A 26,150-nucleotide genomic window follows, 5' to 3' on the forward strand; every position below is an offset into this window, starting at 1 on the left:
CTCTAGCCAGACTTATTAAGAGGAAAAGGGAGTCAACACACATCAACAGAATCAGAAACAAGAAAGGAAACATCACGACGGACCCCACAGAAATGCAAAGAATTATTAGAGAATACTATGAAAAATTATATGGTAACAAGCTGGGAAACCTAGGAGAAAAGGACAACTTTCTAGAAAAATACAACCTTCCAAGACTGACCGAGAAAGAAACAGAAAATGTAAACAGACCAATTATCAGCAATGAAATCGAAGCGGTAATCAAAAAACTACCAAAGAACAAAACCCCCGGGCCAGATGGATTTGCCTCGGAATTTTATCAGACATACAGAGAAGACATAACACCCATTCTCCTTAAAGTCTGCCAAAAAATAGAAGAGAACAGAGGAGGAGGGAATAGTCCCAAACTCATTCTATGAAGCCAACATCACCCTATAACCAAAACCAGGCGAAGACACCACCAAAAATGAAAACTACAGACCAATATCCCTGATGAATGTAGATGCAAAAATACTCAATTAAATATTAGCAAACCGAATTCAGAAATACATCAAAAGGATCGTACACCATGACCAAGTGGAGTTCATCCCAGTGATGCAATGACGGTAAAACGTTCGAAAATCCATTAACATCATCCACCACATCAACAAAAAGAAAGACAAAACCGCATGATCATCTCCATAGATGCTGAAAAAGCATTTGATAAAATTCAACATCCATTCACGGTAAAAACTATCAAAAAAATGGGTGTAGAGGGCAAGTACATCAACATAATAAAGGCCATACATGATAAACCCACAGCCAACATCATACTGAACACCGAGAAGCTGAAAGCTTTTCCTCTGAGATCGGGAACAAGACAGGGATGCCCACTATCCCCACTGTTATTCAACATAGAACTGGAGATCCTAGCCATGGCAATTAGACAAAACAAAGAAATACAAGGAATCCAGATAGATAAAGAATAAGTTAAACTGTCACTATTTGCAGATGACATGATATTGTAGATAAAAAAACATAAAGACTACACTCTGAAACTACTAGAGCTAATATCGGAAGTCAGCCAAGTTGCAGGATACAAAATTAACACACAGATATCTGTGATTTTCCTATACACTAACAATAAACTAATAGAAAGAGAAATCAGGAAGACAATTCCATTCACAATAGCATCAAAAAGAATAAAATACCTTGGAATAAACCTAACCAAGGAAGTGAAAGACCTATACCCTGAAAACTATAAGACACTCTTAAGAGAAATTAAAGAGGTCACTAACAAATGGAAACTCATCCCATGCTCTTGGCTAGGAAGAATTAATATCGTCAATATGGCCATCCTGCCCAAAACAATATACAGATTTGATGCAATCCCTATCCAATTACCAACAGTTTTCTTCAATGAACTGGAACAAATAGTTCAAAAATTCATATGGAAACACCAAAGACCCTTAATAGCTAGAGAAATCCTGAGAAGGAAGAATAGAGTGGGAGGATCTCACTCCCCAACTTCAAGCTCTACTACAAAGCCGCAGTAATCAAGACAATTTGGTACTGGCACAAGAGCAGAGCCACAGACCAATGGAACAGAATAGAGACTCCAAATATTAACCCAAACATATCTGGTCAACTAATATTTGATAAAGGGGTCATGGACATACAATGGGGAAATGACAGTCTCTTCAACAGATGGTGCTGGCAAAAGTGGACAGCTACATGTAAGAGAATGAAACTGAATCATTGTCTAGCCCCATACACAAAAGTAAATTAGAAATGGATCAAACACTTGAATGTAAGTCATGAAACCATAAAACTCTTAGAAAAAAACATAGGCAAAAATCTCTTAGACATAAACATGAGTGACCTCATCTTGAACATATCTCCCTCAGCAAGGGATACAAACTAAAAATGAATGAAAGGGACTATATAAAGCTGAAAATCTTCTGTACAGCAAAGGACACTATCAATATAACAAAGAGGTATCCTACAGTACGGTAGAATATATTCAAAAATGACAGATACTATAAAGGGTTGACATCCAAAATATATAAAGAGCTCACATACCTCAACAAACAAAAAGCAAATAATCCAATTAAAAAATGGGCAGAGGAGCTGAATAGACGGTTCTCTAAAGCAGAACTTCAGAGGGCCAACAGGCACATGAAAAGATGCTCCACATCACTTGTCATCAGAGAAATGCTAATTAAAACCACAATGAGATATCACCTCCCACCAGTAAGGATGGCTACCATCCAAAAGACAACAACAAATGTTGGCGAGGTTGTGGAGAAGGGGGAACCCTCCTACACTGCTGGTGGGAATGTAAAGTAGTTCAACCATTGTGGAAAGCAGTATGGAGGTTTCCCAAAATGCTCAAAATAGAAATACCATTTGACCCAGGAATTCCACTTCTAGGAATTTACCCTAAGAATGCAGCAGCCCAGTTTGAAAAAGACAGATGCACCCCTATGTTTATCGCTGCACTATTTACAATAGTCAAGATATGGAAGCAACCTAAATGTCCATCAGTAGATGAATGGATAAAGAAGATGTGGTACATATACACAAGGGAATATTACTCAGCCATAAGAAAAAAAAAATCCTACCTTTCGCAACAACATGGATGGAGCTAGAGTGTATTATGCTCAGTGAAATAAGCCAGGTGGAGAAAGACAAGTACCAAATGATTTCCCTCATATGTTGAGTATAAGAACAAAAGAAAACTGAAGGAACAAAACAGCAGCAGAAGCACAGAACCCAAGAATGGTCTAATAGTTACCAAAGGGAATGGGACTGGGGAGGACTGGTGGGAAGGGAGGGATAAGGGCGGGAAGAAAAGAAAGGGGGCATTTTTATTAGCATGTATAGTGTTGGGGGACATGGGGAGGGCTGTGCAACACAGAGAAGAGAAGTAGTTATTTTACAGCATCTTACTATGTTGAAGGACAGTGACTGTGAACTTGGTGACAAGTAGTGATTTTATAGCATCTTACTATTTTCATGGTCAGTGACTGTGACGGGGATATGGGGGGTACTTGGTGAAGGGGGGAGCCTAGTAAACGTAATGTCCTTCATGTAATTGTAGAGTAATGATACCAAAATAAAAAAAAAGAAAGGCCTTATAGGAGAAGGATGTACTCCTGCAAGAAGCAAGAGAAGAGGCAGCATGGGAACTCATGCTGTGAGGTGTGGTGGAGGTGGTAAAAGATTTGTTTGTAACTGTGGAGAATGTAAAAGATATATTCTTGACTGAGATGGAGGTGCGCCGTGGAGTGACAAGAGGTTTGTGTCAGCTCTGGAAGTGGTGGGTGTTACACTGAGGGTGAATGGGGAAGTAGAGATGGTGCCAGAGGCACCAACCCCTCCTCTATTGAAATAATGCCCATTTATACTAAAGAAAATAAAGACACAGCAATGACAGGTTCCTCCAAAATTGGTGAAGGTCCCTTACCAGATCATGGAGCATTTCATGGTTTACCCCTAGATGCAGGGAAGGCTGGTGGATTTGGGCTATTAGGCAGAAAATCTCAGAGTCCATGTCACCTTGGTTCCTGCACCTCTGAGATGTTAACAAGGATGGGATTATTCTGTCCAGGTTAGAAATGGGAGAGCTCATTTCCCTGACATCTCTTGCTGCCTTGAGGAAGCAATAACAAAGTGCATACCAGATCCCAAGCAAGAACTCCCTTGATTGGCTCATGGCCGTACTTTGCACTATATGGCCTAGTCAGGGTGAGATGCCATCTTTCTCCACTAAATGGCAGATATATCCTGAGGTCCAAAGGGCCTTAATTGGAGTTGGTTATGAAAAGTGCCCTATATATAAGCCAGAAAACCATAGCCCAGGTGAAGAACTCTTTACCATGGGGTGAGTGATATGGTGTTGAAAACTGTTCCCCATTGTCTCTTTGAGCCCCTAGTAGCCATTATTGTACCTCACTTAGGGAAACTCATAAATGAGGTTACCCATACTGTGGCAGATTTGGGGAAGTCTAAGGCGATGCAGGCGTGGAAAGGGAGAGCAGTCTGCTGAGAAGTGTTTAAAGCCCCCCATGGAGGTCATGAGGACGCTGATGTGGGTTGATTCAATAAAAGCAGGGGTGAAACAGAAAAATTGGTTGGGAAGTCAAATAACATCTTACTGGAGATGTGGCAACAATTGAAACCAGACTGGAACCATCATGGAAGATTAAGGGCACACGGATTGTAATGTGAGAACATGGAGGAGTAGAGTGTAGGAAAGATGGAAATTCCCTGCCTAGGATCCTCACCTGATCTCATGCTGCTCTCCCAGTGTGTACATATACTGATGTAACACTTAGCATACTGCACAGGTGCATGCTTGCATACCCAGAGGAGATAAACATTATTACCCATGTTGCTATGAAAAGAGGTTCACGAGGTGCTAAGACCAGAGCATAGCAAAGGAAATCTAGAGGTGAGGGAACAGATCAAAGCAGCAGATCCTGGAGCAGAGGCAGAAAGCCAGATGCAGACATGTTTCTAACACTCGTGTTAAAAGTGTTAACACGATTGAAAGATAGTAGCATGAGAAGTGAGGCAGAAACCCTATTCCCAAAACCACATATAAAATGAAAATACAGCAAATACAACTGATAGTAATACTACTGCTGTGGTAATAAAGCTTGGTAAAAGCCCCTTTTAAACCCAATATTCTGTTGTTATTTTTCGGTCACACTTCATCCAGAGTGAATTTGCCCAGAGTTGGGACACCCTTCTGGCCCAGAGCAAAAGATACTTATGTATAGGTACAGGAATGTGTAGAGTGAATGTTTGTACCTTGTTGTTGTTTCAAAAGTGTTAACATGATTGGAAGATAGTAGCATGAGAAGTGACGTAGGAACCCTATTCCCAAAACCACATATAAAATGAAAATACAGCAAATACAACTGATCATCAAAGTAATACCCAAAGACTGCATAACAGACTGTATACATCCAGGGAAAACAGAAGACATCAGAGGAAAGGGTAAAAGAGCAAAGCAGCAATTTGGAAGGACCCAAGTCCTCCCTCACCCCCACCCCAAGGTGGGAGGAAGAGAAACGTAGTGGGAACAGAACAGAAGCCCAGGACTGCTAAACACCTAGACCTGAAGATGTGCTCTGGGAGCACAAACCTGTATTACATGGTGCTCTGGAGATTAGTAGGGTTGGAAAGCAAAGAAAGGTGAAATAATCAGAGAACTTCAATTACAACCACATGTGGAGAACAGGATGCACAACTAGCTCCACTGTGAAAAAAGAAACACTGGAAATTTTAAAGACTACCCAATAATGAGAGGCGTATTTAAGGTTCACATATTATACAGAGCTGGCTGTTCAGGACAAAAAACAGGTGGAGAAAATCATCCTGGCCCACTCAGCCCAGCAGGATGGGTACTCTCAGGAGCAACAGACCCTCCATCCCTCTGGAAGGAAAAGCAGTCCCAAAGCCCCTCACTGTGGTATGCAGCCTGACTCACACTCCTCCTGGCAGTCACCTCTACTAGACACCTGCTCCCCCACCATTGTGCCAGGCCAGCTAGAGTGGGACCTTATGGACATCATGTTACAGTGGTGTAACACAGAACTCCCCCTGTGTGCTTCCCCACTGCACTTGGCAGGGAGACGGGCACTACAGCTGGGAATGCAGGAAAGAGCCCTGTCCTCCCAGCTTTTGCTGGTTCCACTTGCCTGCTACCTCAGTCATTGCTCCATGTGCTTGTCACCTGCAGAGCAAAGAGCTACTGGGCACTAGAGGGTGCCTCCTACACAAAGTCATTATTCCATAGTAATGACTAAAAAAATGAAATGCCAAAAAAAGTTTCAAAACAAAAATACAGGGAAAGACACCATAACAGGACAAGATGAAATTGTAATCACCAATGTTTTTTATGAAGATTTCAAAATAAAAATCAAAAAAGACTCACCAGGCTACAGAAAAATTTTCAAGATCTCAGGAAGGACTTCAAGAAGGAGAGAAACTTTGAAAAATACAGTATCTGAAATGAAACATACAATGGAGGGATTTAAAAGTGGATTAGATGAGGTAGAGGAGACAATAAGTGAAATACAAATTAGAGAACAGGAAAACAGGGAAGCTGAGGCACGGAGAGAAAAATTGGTATCTAGGAATTAAAGAAAAATAAGAGAACTGTGTGACCATTCCAAATAGAACAATATTCACATTATAAGGCTACCAGAATAAAAAGAGAAAGAAAAAGGGTTAGAAAGTCTCTCTGAGGAATTAATTGCTGAAAATTTCATGAATCTGGGGAACAAAATAGTCTCTCAGGTCATGGAAGTGCAGACATCTCGCAATACCACAATACAAGGTACCCTAGGAAGACAACACCAAGACATATATTTATTAAAATTGCAAAGATCAAGAAAAAGGAGTGGGAAATAAAAGCATCCAGAGAGAGAAAAAAGATCACTTATAAAGGAAAACCTATCAGGTTATCAGTAGACTTCTCAGCACAAACCTTACAGGCCAGAAGGGAGAGGCATGATATATTTAATGTAACGAAGCAAGAAGAGCCTCCAACCAAGAATCCTCTACCTGGCAAGATTATCATTTAAATATGAAGCAAGGATTAAACAATTTGCAGATAAGCCAAGTTGATGGTATTTACTTCCCACAAATCATCTCTACTATGTATTTTTAAAGGATTACTACAGATTTAAGTGCTCCTAAGCCTAAGTAGCTGTCCCAGAGATAATAAAGCCACAGTAAAGGAAGTAGACTCATTAAATACTAAGCAAATGCAAAATAAAATCAATTACTCACAAAGGTTGTCAAGGGATACATAAAGAGTACAAAGTATGATATCTATTATATAAAGAGTGGAGGAGGAAGAAGAATGGGAACAAAAAAGCTTTAGATTGTGTTTGAAATAGCCTAATAATGAGTAAAGACAGACTGTTAGATAGTAAGGAAGCTGTTCTTGAATCTTTGGTAACCACAAATCTAATACCTGCAATGGCAATAGTACATCTATCAATAATCACACTAAATCTAAAAATGATTGGACTGAATGCATCAATAAAAAGAAATATTTACAGAATAGATTAAAAAAACAAAAGATATCTACATGTCCTCTACAGGAGAATCCCTTAAAACCCCAAAACATACACAGAATAAGAGTGAAGGGATAGAAAATTATATTTCATGTAAATAATAGGGAGAAAAAAGCTGGAGTAGCAGTACTTGTATCAGACAAAATAGATTTCAAAAGAAGGAAGTAATATGGGACAAAGAATGACATTATGTAATGGTAGAGGGGTAATCCAGCAAAAGGATATAACCATTATAAATATCTATACACGCAACAAAGAAGTACCTAAACATATGAAATGAATACTAACATAATTAAAGGGAGAAAGACAATGCAATCATTCATTTTAGGAGACTTCAAAACACCACTCACTCCAAAAGGTAGACCAACCAGAAGAAAATAATTAAGGAGGCAGAGAAACTGAAATGTATTACAACAGATGGAACTAAAAGACATCTACACAACACTCCACCCAAATGCAGCAGAATACACATTACTCTCAAGTTTACATGGAATGTTTTCCAAAAGAGATCACATATTAGGCCACAAAAAAGAGCCTCAGTAAATTCAAAAAGATGAAAATTGTGCCAATCAGCTTCCGAAATCGTAAAGGTAAGACACTAGAAATAAATAATGCAAAGAAAAAGAAAGCTCACAAACACATGGAGGCTTAACAACGTTCTCCTTAATAATGAACAGGTCAACGACCAAATAGAAACAGAGACCAAGCAATATATGGAGACAAATGAAAACCACTCAACATCACAAAACCTGTGGGATATAGCAAAGGCATTTCTGAGGGGAAAGGATGAAGCAATACAGGTTTACCTCAGGAAGAAAGAACAATCCCAAATGAACAGTACAAACTCACAATTAATGAAAGTGCAAAAAGAAGAACAAATGAGACCCAAAGTGAGTAGAAGGTAGGACATAACAAAGATCAGAGAAGAAACAATAAAATTGATACAGATAAAACAATAGAAAGAAAGAATCAATGAAATCAGGAGCTGGATCTTCGATAAAATAAACAAAATAAATAAACACTTACCCAGACTTATCAAGAGAACAAGAGAGTGTGTGCACATAGATAGAATCAGAGATGAGAAAGGAAAAAATCACTGTTGACACCATGGAAATACAATGAATTATTAGAGAATATTATGAAAAATTATATGCTAACTAATTGGATAACTTGAAAGAAATGGTTAATTTTCTAGAAAAACACAACTTTCCAAGACTGACTGGGGAAGAAACAGAAATTCTGAACACACCACTTACCAGCATTGAAATTGAACTGGTAATCAAAACACTACCTAAGGAAAAAAACCACTGGACCAGGTAGCTTCACCACTGAATTTTATCAGCGATGGAGAGATGACCTAATACCCATATTCCTTAAACTTTTCCAGAAAGTAGAAGATGGAATACTTCCAAACTCATTCTGTAAGTCCAGCACTACTCTAATAACAAACACAGATAAAGACACCACAAAAAAATATAATTACAGACCAATATCCCTGATTAACATAGATTTAAAAACACTCAATAAATTATTAGCAAACCTAACTCAAATTACATCAAAAAGATCGTACATCACGATCAAGCAGGATTTATTTCAGGGAAGAAAGGATGGTATGATATCCAAAAATCATTCAACATCATACAACAAATCAACAAAATGGTTAAAAGTCACATGATCATCTAAACAGATGCTGACAAAACATTTGACAAGATTCAGCATCCATACATGATAAAACTTCTCCACAAAATTGGTATATAGTTTATGTACCTCAAAACAATTAAGGCTATGTATGACAAACCCACAACCAACATCATACATAACAGTGAAAATCTGACAATATTTCCCCTAAGTCAAGAGTAAGACAAGGATGCCCACTCTTACCACTCTTACTCAACATATACTTGAGGTCCTAGCCATGACAATCAGCACCACAAGAAATGAAATGCATTGGGATTTGTAAGCCAAAAGTAATACTTGCTGTTTGAAGGTCACATGATATTGTACATAAAAAACTCTAAAGAATCTTTCCAAATCTACTAGAACTGATAACTGAATTCATCAAATTTGGAGGATACAAATTCAATACCCAGAAATTGTTGCATTCCCAACTACTAACAATGAACTGGCAGAAAGAGAAATCAGGAAAAAAAACTCCATTTATGATTGCATCAAAATGAATAAAATACATAGGAATAAGCCTAACTGAGAAGGTGAAAGACCTATACCATGGAAACCCCAAGAAACTCAAGAGAGAAATTAAAGAAGACACCAATAAATGGAAATACATCCTGACATTAGGGATAGGAAGAATATTATCAAAATGGCCATCTTGCCTAAAGCAGTCTACAGATTCAATGCACGCCCTATCAAAATACCAACACCATTCTTCATTGAACTAGAAGAAATAGCTTTAAAATTCATCTTGAACCACAAAAACACTGAATAGCCAAAGCAATCTTCAGAAAGAAGAACAAAGCTGGGGGCATTATGTTCCCTAGCTTCATGATTTATTACAAAGCCACAGTAATCAATACAATTTGGTATTGGCACAAGAACAGTCCAAAAATCAATGGAATAGAATAGAAAGCCCATATATAAACCCACACATATATGGCCAATTAATATACAATAAAGGAGCTGTGGATACACAGTTGGGAACTTACAGACTCTTCAACAACTGGTTTTGGCACAACTGGACAGCTACATGTAAGAAAATGAAATTGGAATATTGTCTAACTCCTTACACAAAAGTAAACTTGAAATGGATCAAAAACTTAATGTAAGTCATGAAACCATAAAACCCTTAAAAGAAAACAGGCAAAATTTCTTGAATATAAACATAAGCAACTTTTTCCTGAAAACAAAAGGACAAATGAACAAATTGGACTACATTAAACTAAAAAGCTTCTGTACAGCAAAGGACACCATGAGCAGAACAAAAAGGTATCCTACAGTATGGGAGAATATATTCATAAATGACTTATCCAGTAAGGGGTTAACATCCAAAATATATAAGGAGCTCAGCTGACTCAATGCCCCCCAAAAAAGCCATCCAATTAAAAAATGGTAAGATGATGTGAACAGACACTTCTCCAATGAAGAAATATGGGTAGCCAGCAGACACATGAAAACATGCTCCATATTGCTAATTATCAGGGAAATGCAAATTAAAGCCACAATGAGATATCACCTCAAACCTGTTAAGATGGTCAACAACCAAAAGAGAAGAAACAACAAGTGCTGGCTAGGATGTGGAGAAAGGGAACCCTCTTACACTGTTGGTGGAAATGTAAATTAGTTCAACATTGTGGAAACAATATGGAGTTTCCTCAAAAAATAAAAATAGAGATATCATTTAAACCAGTAATTCCATTCCTAGGAATTTAGCTGAATAGAACAAGATCCCTGATTCAAAAAAGATATAAGCATCCCTATGTCTACCAACAGCACCATTTATAGTAGCCAAGATATGGAAGCAATTTAAGTGTCCATCATAGATAAATGTACAAAGAAGTTGTAGTACATATACATGATACAATATTATTCAGTCATAATCATAAGAAGAAAACAAATCCTACCATTTGCAACAACTTGGATGGAGCTAGAGCATATTACGCTCAGTGAAATAATCCAGGCAAAGAAAGATAAGTACTAAATGATTTCACTCATTTGTGGAGTATAAAAAGTAAAACTGAAGGAACAAAATAGCAGCAGACTCACAGACTCCAAGAAGGGACTAGCGGTTACTAAAATGCAGGAGTTTGGTTGAGTGTGTGGGAAGAGAGGGAGAAGGAGATTAAGGGGCATTATAATTGGAACTCACAATATGGCTAGGTTACAGGCAAGATAGTACACAACTGAGATGATGACTCTACTGCATCTTACTATGCTGATACACATTGACTGCAATGAGGGGGGACTTGATAATATGAGTAAATTCTGAAACTACAATGTTGCTTGTGTGAAACCTTCATAAATTGTGTAACACTGATAATTATTTTAAAATAATGCATTAATGTACCTTATATTTTTGGAACATCTCCCAGGAGTATAAGATGCTCCTGGGAGAAAGATGATCATTCTCTGGATGTCACTTGGATCGCATAGATCAAATGGCTTACGTGCTCCTTGGTGGAGGGAAATGTATAGAGCAGGCTTTGGAGGAATGCATATGCCCTACTGAGTTTCTACCTGATTATACATGGGATTAGAATGAACACTGGGAGGGTGACCTATGTAAAACTGCACTGTATCCAATGTTGAGATCTATTTTACAACAGATATACACCTATAATTAGAATCATGATAAATCACAGTCTTCACATGACTCCACCAGATGTTTAAAATATCTTTCAGTATCTAATATTTGCTTTCAACAGTACCATGTAATGAATGAAAATAAATGAATTTACATTTAGCACAGGTAGCCATGGAACAAGAACATTTATATCTAAAGGAAGGAGGTATAGCAATGACAACACTTGGGGAAATGGAAGAGTGAATGACAATACACCTTAAAACATGGGACAAAGAAACAGATCAAACAAATTTGTGGCAGCATAATGTATTGCTTTTTGGCACAACACTTGAGTCCAGTTAGGAGCAGATGTGATGAAGAAATTGTTGGGGCTGCTGGGGGCTTGTGAAGCAATGTGTGCACAGTGTAATGATGGGAATCGTTTGTCTTTTCCTGTGTTCCCGTACTAATAGGGACTAAAGAAAGAAACTAAGACAAAAAAGATACCTCTTGAATGGGTCTTTTACCTGTGGAGAGAAAATATTTTACAAAGATATAGAAAATTTTAGGGTGATCAGAGGTGGTGCAGAATAGAGAGAAAACAGCTACACCTTATATCTCACTCTTTGATCTACATAATATGAATTCCCCTGTCTTATATTCTACTTATAGTAGAACTTAGTATAATACTACTGTTATGGTGAATCATGCCTTTCCTTACTACATGTATAATATTTTTCTCCTCCTCTGGGTGACATTACCAAATTCATTATTTAAAAGATCTATTTAAGTGTCTAAAGAAAAACGAGTGCTCATTAAACACTCAGATATTTCTAACACTAAGAAATATAAGAGGAACTCACCCGAATATTTTTCATGTTCACGGTAACTAGTATAATTTTCAGTAATTAAACTGAAGTTGAAATTTGTTGGTTTAATTAAAACAGGCATGCCTTAGATTTACCAGCAGTATGTATACACTTTCATTCCACCTAGCTTTGCTAAATATCCAATATCCTGTTATCTCTGGTGCACACTTTGTCAGCAGGAAAAATAACGAAAGAAAATGGCTGACTGCTTTAAAGGCTCATAAAATTTTCATGACTAATCTAAACATACTTATTAATTTAAGAGAATTAAGTAAACAAAAGTGAATATGCTAAAGATTTCTATATACACTGTTCAACAATTACTAGATTTTATTATATGTGTATTTGTTTCCCAAATCTCTTTGGTAACTTACATTCTCAGAGTTTTACTAAGTTAAATGATTAAAATTCATTGAATCTCTAGAAAATTCCTAAGTAGAAAACATAAACAGTAATTATTGGAGATATGTTTATTCACTTTTAGCTTATGTCAGTAAAACATGCTTTGTACCACATTAACCAAAACTGTACTCTGAGAAAGGATATGCTTCTAGATGTTACAAAATATATTCATTAATTTGCCGATCTACGCATTTCTGGTGGAAAGGAGGGCTCACCATTACTTTCTTCTTGGTTTTCAACTGAAGTAACCATTTCTAGGGGTTACAGAACTAGCGTATGGAATTCTGACCACTAGAATTAGTAAGGAAAACATCCATGTGGAAGAATATACAAAGAAGGTGTGTTTTTGGCCAAGAAAATTTATGAGGTATGCAACTGTTTTTCTTTTAAGAAAAATGAAATTAATATTTTCCTAAGTTACAGCTGATTATTTCTGAATGGGACAGAGTAAAACAAAGGACAGCTAAATTAATTTTAAAAATTGGGAATAGAGAAAACTTTTACTTTGTACTGTCAAAGTGGTTAACATATAATTGTTATTATAAGGGATTGAAAGATAAGCTTTAATATCATGCTGTGCCTATGTGAAACTAAAATTTAATTTTCTCCTCATCTTTTAACCTATCTTCCTACAAAGGAAAGATTTTAGGTCTTAGCAAAATAATTTCCTGAACTTTATGTAGTCATTACCATTCCTTTGATTAACTTAGAAAACTGAGGCTTAAAATTAAAATAATGTATTTTACTCACACCTATGAATCCTATTTATTGGCTTTTTAAATATATTATTCTCACTTTGGTTAAATAGTGACCAAGTATTGTATCACAGTGACCTATGATCCTAGTTTACTAAGTGTTTTAAAACCCTTTGATATTTTTTACTGAATTCCCAAAAAACTAAATTATAAATGAAGTCTTGTTAATCTTCTCATAATTTCAGGATTTTGCAGAGCATCTCTAGAACATCTCAAAAGATTTTTTTTCTCTCCTTATAAAAAGAGAGATGAGAAAATATGCAGGCTTATTTTATATATTAAATTAATTTGGACATGTTTTTAAATAAGTGAAACTAAAACTATGTTAATTGTATTAGTACAAAAATGTCAAACTTCTTCATTTGCGTTATACTAAATTCTCATAAGGTCTTTAAATAGGCCCATTTTAAAGTCTTTGGCTTTTTTTTCTTTTTGAAAAAGAGATCAGTGTATGGATAATCACATGGGACAGAGTAGGAAGGCTCAACGGCCTACAGCAATGAGATTCCCAAAATGGACCAACAGACAACATCACAAAGAAAAGAATTATTCCTTTGCTCCAATGCATTCAAAAGGGACTTGTCTTAAATGAGATTAATGCAAAGGATTCTAACAACCATGGGTTTCTGATATTTTTCCAATCATACCACTGAACTGGATAAGAATTTAAAGCACTCTAAAAGAGAAAATGATGGCTTCATAAAATTGCTAACAAAAGATAAAGATCAAAGAGAAATACTTGCATGGGACTGCATAGAATGAGGATTATTATAATTTCTATGGCTTTTGATTTGAAACATTGCATGATCTTCAATGGTTGTTTTTCCATATTTAAGGAAACTTTTCACTTTTCTGTTAAGAAAGCAGCATTTTGGTAATGGGTACCATATGGAATAGGATGAAACATTTACTCCATCACCCTACCTGTTCCCACTAGAATTTATAAACTTTCAATGACCATTGCATTTTTTTAGTAATGTATTCAATTACAGAAGTTCAATAAGATTCTGTTCCCTTTCTAACAGAAACACAGGTGATATCACCAGGGCTTTGGCTTGAATGGCATATTTGAGAGAGATACACATAGACTCACACATGACCAGACATATCTATGGAACTAAGGGTGAGTTTATGGACCCAATACAACCCCTTGGAAAAATTGCCCTACTACCTTGTTTATAGGACTCACAGCAGCCATTTCTGCTGAGTGAGAAAGGTCACTTCCTGGCAGGCCCAGGAACTTCAGCATATGTGGGGACCTCAAGAAGAGAAGAATTAACTCAAATTTTGAAGTATTGCCTGCTAAGTCTGATGGCAAGCCCTGGGATTTGTTCCTATCCTCAAGACATTTTTTAGAGTCAAACTCAGACTCCTTTTGGCATATTCTCAAAAAGCCAACTGTCAAGGAGTCTATAGTCAATCTATTCCCACTGCACTTATGTTAATAATCACATCAAGGAGGAAACTATATGTATGTTGTAAACAAATGGTCTTACTGTGATTATCTCTGTTAGAAATGAGGTAACTGTAGGAAAAAAAATCTATATTTCCACAGTAATGCATGTCACTGCTTTATGGATCCTAGATTTAAGACCTGTCCATTGTCTTTGAGGTTTTCTTTTTGACCTGTAAATTGAACTGCACTTGAAATTCTTCTACTTTCCTCCAGTATTGGCTATAACTCTCCAAACTAATGCTTCCAATTATCTCCAAACATACTGATGTGGAATCATTGGGAACAAAACTTCCCTTTTTCAGAAGACGTGCATGTTAAACTGGACAACATGGTTTGAATATCAGATAAATTACCACAGCAGCTCATCTGTGGACCATGCCTGTTACTATGTAGCCTCTCAGAAATATCTGCAGAGACATTCAATCTTCAAACCAGAAATATTTATCATATTACCACTGGCTGCTATCACTACATCTGAATATGTTTCAAGTCAGATGTGTAAATATATTCTCAACCTTCTGCCTTCACCTGAGAAAATGTGATTAAAGACTGCTCCTCTCTTGAGGATCATGGGAAGATGGTGGCATGAGTAGTTCAGAGGAAATATCCTCCCCAAAACATATATATTTATGAAAATACAATAAATACAGCTATTCCCAAAAGAGACACCAGTGGATGCAGTACAACAGCCAGGATACATCTACATCTGCGAGAACTCAGCATCACACGAAGGGGGTAAGATGCAAGCCATGGCCAGGCGGGACCTGAATGCTCCCCCACCCCAAAACCTGGCAGGAAGAAAGGAGTCAGAACGGGGAGGGAGTGAAAGCTCAGGACTGCTAAACATCCAGCTCTAGAAATTCGCACCTGGAACGCAGACACAAGGTGCATGGGGTGCTGGGTAGTAGAGAAACGGAAAAGCAAAACCTGTGGGCAGGTCCCCACAACCGGCACCCCTGAGACAAAAGAAAAGCGACTGCTTTCTGCAAGTCTTAAAGAGACTGGGACCCCAAAACTTGATGAAGTTGCCTGGCAGTTGGGAATATCAGAGAAGCTTAGGCACCCTAAATAGAGGCAGTGCAGCTCTGAAGCCCCTCACAGCACTAAGAAGCCTGCCAGTCATTCCTCCAACTGGCGTGGACCCCGACACATGGGCCCAGTAGTGGGAGAGTGGCAGCATGCGCTGGGGACGGCAGCGCTGGAAGGAACTGAGAGTAGATCCGTAAGCTGCAGGAGAGGCTTGTGCTAGCCTGCAGCAGTGCGACCATACAGCCCGGGTGCGGAAGAGCCCCGTACACACCTGCAGCAGAGCCAGAGGGAGCAGGCTCACTCCCAGCAACTGAATGGAATCCCAGGCCAATGCACAGCCACCCGGACCAGACCCAAAGGCCACTGTTAGCACACAGCTGCCCAGCAGGGTAGCCGCTAGCATGGAGGAGCGCACCTGGCATGCCTGCCACTACTCTCAGGGCTCCGCGCTGCTCTAACGGACACCCCACCCACAGAAGTTTAGGGGACTAACCCAGTGGCTGCTCCAGGAGTGTAGGTAACTGTCACAGGCAGTGGAGAAGGGCAAGGCATCCAGCAAGCAGGAAAGGACTTTCTTCTCCCAGCTAACACATACCCGCAACCTGCCTACAGCCACTGCTATCACCATGAAAAGGCAAAACAATCCGGTCCAGTCCAAGATAGTTATACCAGAGAAAGGATCTGCAGAGGCAGAACTAACCAGTCTCCCTGAAAAATAATTCAAAATAAAAATCACAAACATGCTGACAGAGCTACAGAGAAATATGCAAGAGCTAAGGGATGAAGACCGGAGGGAGATTACACATGTCCAGAGGGAGATTACAGACATCCGGAGGGAGATCACAGAAGTGAAACAAACTCTGGAAGGATTTATAAGCAGAATGGATGAGATGCAAGAGGCCATTGATGGAATAGAAACCAGAGAACAGGAACGCATAGAAGCTGACACAGAGAGATAAAAGGATCTCCAGGAATGAAACAATATTAAGAGAACTGTGTGACAAATACAAAAGGAACAATAACTACATTATAGGGGTGCCAGAGGAAGAAGAGAGAGTAAAAGGGATAGAAAGTGTCTTTGAAGAAATAATTGCTGAGAACTTCGAAAAACTGGGGGAGGAAATAGTGGCTCAGACTACGGAGGCACACAGAACTCCCGAGAGACTGGATCCAAAGAGGACAACACCAAGACACATAATAATTAAAATGGCAAAGATCAAGGAAAAGGACAGAGTATTAAAGGCAGCCAGAGAGGGTAAAAAGGTCACATACAAAGGAAAACCCATCAGGCTATCATCAGACTTCTCAACAGAAACCTTACAGGCCAGAAAAGAATGGCATGATATATTTAATGCAATAAAACAGAAGGGCCTTGAACCAAGGATGCTGTATCCAGCACGATTATCATTTAAATATGAAGGAAGGATTAAACAATTCCCAGACAAGCAAAAGTTGAGGGAATTTTCCTCCCGCAAACCAACTCTACTGGGTATCTTAGAGGGATTGCTCTAGATGGGAGCACTCCTAAAAAGAGCACAGAACAAAACACCCAACATATGAAGAATGGAGGAGGAGGAAAAAGAAGGGAAAGAAATAATCATCAGACTGTGTTTATAACAGCTCAATAACCAAGTGAGGTCAGACAGTAAGGTAGTAAACAAGCTAACATTGAACCTTTGGTAGCCACAAATCTAAAGACTGCAAAGGCAATAAGAACATATCTTTCAATAACCACCCTAAATGTAAATGGACTGAATGCACCAATCAAAAGACACAGCGTATATGCTGCTTACAAGACACTCACCTCAAACCCAAAGACATGCACAGATTAAAAGTCAAGGGGTGGAGAAAGATATTTCATGCAAACAACAGAGAGAAAAAAGTAGGTGTTGCAATACTAGTATCAGACAAAATAGACTTCAAAATAAAGAAAGTAACAAGAGATAGAGAAGGACATTACATAATGATAAAGGGCTCAGTCCAACAAGAGGATATAACCATTCTAAATATATATACACCCAATACAGGAGCACCAACATATGTGAAACAAATACTAACAGAACTAAAGAGGGAAATAGACTGCAATGCATTCATTTTGGGAGACTTTAACACACCACTCACTCCAAAGGACAGATCCACCAAACAGAAAATAAGAAAGGACACAGAGACACTGAACAACACGCTGGAACCGATAGACCTAATAGACATCTATAGAACTCTACATCCAAAAGCAACAGGACACACAGACACACATTCTTCTCAAGTGCACATGGAACATTCTCCAGAATAGGCCACATACTAGGCCACAAAAGGAACCTCAGTAAATTCCTAAAGATTAAAATCCAACCAACCAACTTTTCAGACCACAAAGGTATAAAACTAGAAATAAATTGTACAAAGAAAGCAAAAAGGCTCACAAAAACATGGAGGCTTAACAACATGCTCTTTAATAATCAACGGATCAATGACCAAATTAAAATGGAGATCCAGCAATATATTGAAACAAATGACAACAACAACGCAAAGCCCCAACTTCTGTGGGACACAGCAAAAGCAGCCTTAAGAAAAAGTATATAGCAATCCAGGCATATTTAAAGAAGGAAGAACAATCCCAAATGAATAGTCTAATGTCACAATTATCGAAATTGGAAAAAGAAGAACAAATGAGGCCTAAGGTCAGCAGACGAAGGGACATAATAAAGATCAGAGAAGAAATAAATAAAATTGAGAATAATAAAACAATATCAAAAATCAATGAAACCAAGAGCTGGTTCTTTGAGAAAATAAAAAAAATAGATAAGCCTCTAGCCAGACTTATTAAGAGGAAAAGGGAGTCAACACACATCAACAGAATCAGAAACGAGAAAGGAAACATCACGACGGACCCCACAGAAATGCAAACAATTATTAGAGACTACTATGAAAACCTATATGCTAACAAGCTGGGAAACCTAGGAGAAATGGACAACTTCCTAGAAAAATACAACCTTCCAGGACTGACCCAGAAAGAAACAGAAAATCTAAACAGACCAATTATCAGCAATGAAATCGAAGCGGTAATCAAAAAACTACCAAAGAAAAAAACCCCCGGGCCCGATGGATTTGCCTCGGAATTTTATCAGACATACAGAGAAGACATAACACCCATTCTCCTTAAAGTTTTCCAAAAAATAAAAGAGAAGAGAAGAGGAGGGAATACTCAAAAACTCATTCTTTGAAGCCAACATCACCCTAATATCAAAACCAGGCAAAGACCCCACCAAAAAAGAAAACTATAGACCAATATCCATGATGAATGTAGATGCAAAAATACTGAACAAAATATTAGCAAGCCTAATTCAAAAATACATCAAAAGGATTATACACCATGACCAAGTGGGATTCATCCCAGGGATGCAAGGAAGGTACAACAATCGAAAATCCATCAACATCATCCACCACAACAACAAAAAGAAAGACAAAAACCACATGATCATATCCATAGATGCTGAAAAAGCATTCGACAAAATTCAATGTCCATTCATGATAAAAAGTCTCAACAAAATGGGCATAGAGGGCAAGTACCTCAACATAATAAAGGTCATATATGATAAACCCACAGCCAACATCATACTGAACAGCGAAAAGCTGAAAGCTTTTCCTCTGAGATCGGGAACAAGACAGGGATGCCCACTCTCCACAGTGTTATTCAACGTGGTACTGGAGGTCCTAGCCACGGCAATGAGACAAAACAAAGAAATACAAGGAATCCAGATAGGTAAAGAAGAAGTACAACTGTCACTATTTGCAGATGACATAATATTGTACATAAAAAACCCTAAAGACTCCACTGCAAAACTACTAGAACTAATATCAGAATTCAGCAAAGTTGCAGGATACAACATTAACACACAGAAATCTGTGGTTTTCCTATACCCTAACAATGAACTAATAGAAAGAGAAATCAGGAAAACAATTCCATTCATAATAGAATCCAAAAGAATAAAATACCTAGGAATAAACCTAACCAAGGAAGTGAAAGACCTATACCCTGAAAACTACAAGACACTCTGAAGAGAAATTAAAGAGGACACTAACAAATGGAAACTCATCCCATGCTCCTGGCTAGGAAGAATTAATATCATCAAAATGGCCAACCTGCCCAAAACAATATACAGATTTGATGCAATCCCTATCAAATTACCAACAGCATTCTTCAATAACTAGAACAAATAGTCCAAAAATTCATATGGAACCGTCAAAGACCCCGAATAGCCAAAGCAATCCTGAGAAGGAAGAATAAAGTGGGGGGGATCTCGCTCTCCAACTTCAAGCTCTGCTACAAAGCCACAGTAAACAAGACAATTTGGTACTGGCACAAGAACAGAGCCACAGGCCAATGTAACAGAATAGAGACTCCAAACATTAACCCAAACATATATGGCCAATTAATATATGATAAAGGAGTCATGGACATACAATGGGGAAATGACAGACTCTTCAACAGATGGTGTGGCAAAACTGGACAGCAATAGGGATAGAAAATTCTAAATGGATCAAAGACCTGAATGTAAGTCATGAAACCATAAAATTCTTAGAAAAAAACATAGGCAAAAATCTCATGGTCATAAAAATGAGTGACTTCTGCATGAACATGTCTCCCTGGGCAAGGGAAAAAAAGGCAAAAATGTACATGTGGGACTATATCAAGCTAAAAAGCTTCTGTACTGCAAAGAACACCATCAATTGAACAAAAAGGTATCCTACAGTATGGGAGAATATATTCATAAATGACAGATCCAATAAAGGGTTGACATCCAAAATATATAAAGAGCTCATACACCTCAACAAACAAAAAGCAAATAATCCAATTAAAAATTGGGCAGAGGAACTGAATAGACAGTTCTCTAAAGAAGAAATTCAGATGGCCAACAGACACGTGCGAAGTTACTCCACATTGCTTGTCATCAGAGAAATGCTAATTAAAACCACAATGAGATATCATCTCACACCAGTAAGGATGGCTACCATCCAAAAGACAAACAACAACAAATGTTGGCGAGGTTGTGGAGAAAGGGGAACCCTCCTACACTGTTGGTGGGAATGTAAACTAGTTCAACCATTGTGGAAAGCAGTATGAAGGTTCCTCTGAGTGCTCAAAATAGAAATACCATTTGACCCACGAATTCCACTTCTAGGAATTTACCCTAAGAATGCAGCACTCCAGTTTGAAAAAGACAGATGCACGCCTATGTTTATCGCTGCACTGTGTACAATAGCAAAGATATGGAAGCACCCTAAATGTCCATCAGTAGATGAATGGATAAAGAAGATGTGGTACATATACACAATGAAATATTATGCAGCCATAAGAATAAAACAGATCCTACCATTCGCAACAACATGGATGGAGCTAGAGGGTGTTATGCTCAGTGAAATAAGCCAAGCGGAGAAAGACAAGTACCAAATGATTTCACTCATATGTGGAGTATAAGAACAATGGAAAACTGAAGGAACAAAACAGCAGCAGAATCACAGAACCCAAGAATGGACTAATAGTTACCAAAGGGAAAGGGACTCGGGAGGATGGGTGGGAAGGGAGGGATAAGGGCAGGGAAAAAAGAGGGCATTATGATTAGCATGTATAGTGCGTAGGGGGCATGGGGAGGGCTGTGCAACACATAGAAGACAAGTAGTGATTTTATAGCATCTTACTATGCAGATGGACATTGACTGTGATGGGGTATGTGAGGAGGACTTGTTGAAGGTGGGAACCTAGTAAACCTAATGTTCTTTCTGTAATTGTAGATTAATGATACCAAAATAAGAAAGAAATAAAAAAGACTGCTCCTCTCATTATGTATTGCTTTTCTTTAGCATTCATAGAAATGCCTCTGATTAAATACCCAATGGTACACAGTTTAAGCCAAATTTTGGGAGCTTACCTACACCACCGCCTCCTTTAATGAGTTTAACCGAACTGATCTATTGTCAGGGCTGAGAGTAGCTCCATAAGATAGAGCAATGTAACCACCCATATTTGGGACCAGAAAACTTCTTGGGGAAGTTGCCTAGGTGGGACTGATCAGGACCACAGGACATCACCCCAGGATGTAAATTATTTTGAGCTGAAGGCAATTAAGACCCACCAGACTCAGGAGAAGATTTTTCCTCTTGCTTATTGCATAAATAAGACCTGTACCAGGCAAAGAGCTATTGCCAAAGGTTCTTTTCATATCTAAAAGACTTATGTGCATGACAGGAGAAACATGTTCTCCAAAAATTTCATCTTTTCATCTCAGGTAAATGATCGTCCTCCCTATTGAAGCTCCAGAGCCCAAAGCCCCTTACTTAGCTCAGGTGATATATCAGCCTCAGTATATTGCCTGAAGGTCTTTAAGGATTTGTGCCTTTGAAGTGCTCCTCTTTATAGTTATTTAAGATTGTTTTTCTCTTGTTTTTCTTACTTCTATGAACTTAATTATAGAAGTGGCCACAGACTGTAAAAGGAAAGAAAGGAATAGTTTTCTGTCCCTATACAAGAATGAAACTACCCACCTGAGGATGTAGCTCAAATAATTACTTACCGTCTGATATAAACGCGTGTAAGAAGAACAATTCTGTGGCTCAAGGTCGAAAAGATAAAGTCTCAATATTCCACAGAGATTGAATGAACGACCAATTATAAATGTTCCTGGAATCAATAATTCACTCAAGAGTGGGATTAAGCACATGCAGACTTATCCATTTTCCAACACATGGGTGAAATGCCTTTTCCATTTACCACAAATAGTGGATGGTAAATGATTTAACCAAATCAAAGCTACCCAGGGCTACTGGGCAGAGTTCAAAGTCCCTAATTAGGAATATCCAGACAGGAAGGATTTTCTTACCTGCTGTCCCATTCATAACCCTCTTATGCCTATCAGTTACCAGCACAATGGATCAAGGTTCTTCTACTTCGAAGTCACACCTATTGGGACAGTTAAATATTTGTATTATTTCCATGACCAGTTGAGAATTGATATAATGGACAAACTGAAACATTAAGAGAAAAAAGCCATACATGGAGGTTTTTAAATGAGACACTTTGAAAGATTAGGCCCTTACTCAATTTCTGCAATTTTCAAAAAAGTGTAATACTTAACTAACAGTCACCTTTTATCTGCCATCATCCCTCTCACTGGGCAGGTATTAGTAAGATGTTCATATCTCTTCATCACACACATACAGAGAGGTTCTGGGCTAATTCTTCTGATACTGTTTGTGTTCGTGTGTCACACACTCTACCCAGTCAGTTTGTCTTCAAAATGGATGGCCAGAAAGGTAAATATTGTAAGGCCTGTTAAATTCCCTCTATATTCACCAGGGTTATTGACTTTATCTGTAGCTTTTCTTCTATTGTTTGTGCCTCTTCAATGTCAGGTACTTCTTCCAATATAGTAAGATAATTCATGACCCTTCTGTATCTGTTGACTTTACACTGGGCACACTATCTGATTTAGAAACAACTCAAGTCATTCTTGGCACACTTCTCCTCCTTCTATTCAGGAGCACAGCACTAGGCAAAGCCAGCTTGCATTTCCTACTTGAAACAACTCTTCGTACTTTTGGAATTCATGGATACATTTTTCCTATCACCATTTCTCATTAAATAATGAATCAAAACAAAGGAAGGCTTCAATCCCTTTTATTGGAGGAATTTTAACTGCTAAGAAAATAAGTCTTTCATGTGACACAAAATCACCCTTTTAATTATTCATACTCCCTATTTCTCTTGGTAATTTAAGAGTCAAAAAATAATTCCATTCAAAAAAATAATGGTTGTTAATAGGTTGGAAAAAAATTTTGACTTACTTAGTAAATAAATAACTTGCAGAAAATAAACTAGACTTACTGTTATTGAAATTTTTAAATATTTGCCAAATGTTGTGTAAGAGTGCAGAGATGGAAATCTTAGTCCCTGAAGGTTTTGAGTAAAACCTCTGACTTATTATTAACTAATGACTAATGTATTCTTGCCCAGATGTCAATATGAAAAACAACATTTTTAAATGAAACTTTAGGGGACTCTTGAACAAGTCTGCATATTCCTCAGGAAGAAGATTTCATATTACCAAAACAAGCTTTAAAAATTTTAAAAATAGACAAATTAACCACATCCAGGCAGAGATCAGATTCCTGAGCTGCTATAACCTTACCTAAACATGTCCAGTTTTCAAAAATACATGAGATAGGCCAATAAACTAGAATTTGTGGCACAGAATCAGGCAAAAGACCAATTAACAGAAACTATCTTAGAGGACCCGCTGCTGAACTTAGCAAACAAAGGAGCTATGGAAAATATGTTCTATTTGATGAGTCTCTAAAACGCCTCTGCAGCCATTTTGATCTGGGAGAAGAAAACTCAGGGAACATGAGTCTCTGTCTGTAGAGATTATCCCATGTGGCAGCATAAGGACAAAATGATGGAAAATGTACAGAGCCTCGGAGATACAGGGAAACATTAAACTTACCGATGTGTGCATAAGAAGGACAGGAGAAAACAAGACAGGAAAGAATTTGGAAACCCGATGGCCAAAAATTTCCCAGATTTGATGAAGATCCATCTACATATCCGTGGAGCTCTGCAAGCAAGTAGGTTACACATGAATAGATCCTTACTTGGACCTATTACAAAATACTGAAACAGAAATTTTAGGATTGTTTTTTCTATTTCTATAGAGAATGCCTTCGATATTTTGATGGGAATTATGTTGAAACTGGAGGTGCCTTTGGGTATAGTATGAATATTTTAACAATATTAATTTTCTTGACTCAGGATCATGGGCTATCTTTTGATTTGTTTGTGACCTTCAGCAAAGTCTTGTCGTTTTCATTGTAAAAGTCCTTCACTTTCTTAGCCAAATTTATTACTAAGTATTTTAAAGCTTTCAATGCTATTGTTGAGAAAAGAGTTTTTTTTATTTCTTCTTTTGATGTTTCATCAAGTAGTGTTAGTAAATGCAACTAATTTCTCCATATTGATTCTTTATCCCCTAACCATACTGAGACTTTATCTGTAGCTTTTCTTTTATTGTTTGTGCCTCTTCAATGTCAGGTACTTCTTCCAATATAGTAAGATAATTCATTACCCTTCTGCATCTGTTGACTTTACACTGGACACACTATCTTATTTAGAAACAAGTCATTCTTGGCACACTTCCCCTCCTTCTATTCAGGAGCACAGCACTAGGCAAAGCCAGCTTGCATTTCCTACTTGAAACAACTCTTCGTACTTTTGGAATTCATGGATACATTGTTGATTAGGTCCCACAATTTTTACTAGGCTCCCTGCGATTCACTGTATATAAAGTCATATCATTTGCAAATAACAGTTCTGATTTTTCTTTTCTGACTTGTATGTCTCTTATTATTTTGTCATCCCTAACTGCTCTATAGAGTCATCTGACCCTATACTAAATAGGAGTGGGGGAGTGGACATTCTTGTTTTGCTCTGGATGTTCCAGAAAAAAGTCAACCTTTCCCTTTTGATTTGATGTTAACTGACAGTTTGTCATATTTAGCTTTTATTAAGTTGAGATATTTTCTTCTATACCCAATCTGTTAAGGGTTTTCATCATGAAATGATTTGCCGTTGTGTATTAACAATTGATTTCTCTGCATCTATTAAGATGATCATGTGAAAATTATTTTCCATTCATTTGATGTGAAATATGATGTTTATTAATTTGCATATGTTGAACCATCCTTCCATTCCAGGGATAAATCATACTTGTACATGGTGCATATCTCTGTGCTTATCATTGAGGTTTTGATTTTCATTTTCTTCATAATTGGTGATACTGACCATCTTTTCATGTGTCTGTTGAACATCTGTTGGTCTTCTTTAAAAAATTTCTATTCTGGACCTCTGGCCATTTTTTAATCAATTAGTTATCTTTTCTGTATTGGTTTGTATGAGTTACTTATATGTTTTGTATATTAGCCCCTTATCAGATATATCCTTTGCAGAGGTACTCTCCCACATGGTAGGTTGCCTTTTTGTTTTGTCGATGCCTTCCTTTACTGTGGAAAAGCTTCATAGTTTGCTGTAGGTCCCCTTATTTCTTTTTGCTTTTGTTACCCTTGTCTGTGGAGTTCTATCCAGGATGGCATTACTAACGCTGATGTTCAAGAGCTTATTGACTAAGTTTTCTTCTAGGTTTCAGGTCTCAAATTTAGGTCTTTAACCTATTTTGAGTTTATTCTTTGTATGGTATAAGGCAGTGATGCAGTGTCATTTTTTTTTCATGTAGCTGTCTAATTTTCCAAACTCCACTTATTGAGGAGGCTGTCTTTTCCTGACTG

The 26,150-nt window shown here is 37.8% G+C and overlaps 1 protein-coding gene across 2 annotated transcripts in view; it reads right to left on the reverse strand.

Moving 5' to 3' along the window:
- The window catches only part of LOC118916506 (amine sulfotransferase-like), an 84,916-nt gene extending 62,330 nt beyond the window's left edge, over positions 1–22,586 (reverse strand). Inside the window, exon 1 of one of the 2 annotated variants that reach the window (XM_057489318.1) lies at positions 22,388–22,586. The gene's annotated coding sequence lies outside the window, so the exon portion shown is untranslated. The remainder of the gene's footprint in view (positions 1–22,387) is intronic. The other variant, XM_036893562.2, reaches the window with a different exon arrangement.
- Between the last annotated feature and the right edge of the window lie 3,564 nt (positions 22,587–26,150).

The sequence above is a fragment of the Manis pentadactyla genome, chromosome 12 (genome assembly GCF_030020395.1).
Source record: "Manis pentadactyla isolate mManPen7 chromosome 12, mManPen7.hap1, whole genome shotgun sequence".
Lineage (NCBI taxonomy): Eukaryota > Metazoa > Chordata > Mammalia > Pholidota > Manidae > Manis > Manis pentadactyla.